The 206-nt window shown below is 54.9% G+C and overlaps 1 protein-coding gene across 2 annotated transcripts in view; it reads right to left on the bottom strand.

Annotated features, from left to right (window-relative positions):
* TSPAN16 (tetraspanin 16) overlaps nt 1-206 on the bottom strand; it is a 17524-nt gene that overhangs the window by 16445 nt on the left and 873 nt on the right. The gene's annotated exons all lie outside the window — the stretch shown is intronic.

Raw genomic sequence — 206 nt, 5'->3', positions numbered from 1 at the left:
GTCACTACAGCTGAGGTGCTCTGTTCCTCTCTCTCCTGACTGCCGGAGCATCTGCAGGGGAGGGGTTGAGTCATCAGCCTTTATCACATCACAATTGGAACAGGTGCTCCAAACTTCCTTCCTGCTGGCTCTTCTAACCAGGCCATGTGAGGCGTGGAAAAAAGGAATGGTGTGCCACCCTGGTACCCCCAGATGCCATGGGTAGG

The sequence above is a fragment of the Myotis davidii genome, unplaced genomic scaffold, assembly GCF_000327345.1.
Source record: "Myotis davidii unplaced genomic scaffold, ASM32734v1 scaffold1439, whole genome shotgun sequence".
NCBI lineage: Eukaryota > Metazoa > Chordata > Mammalia > Chiroptera > Vespertilionidae > Myotis > Myotis davidii.
This window is presented reverse-complemented; position numbering and strand designations above follow the sequence as displayed.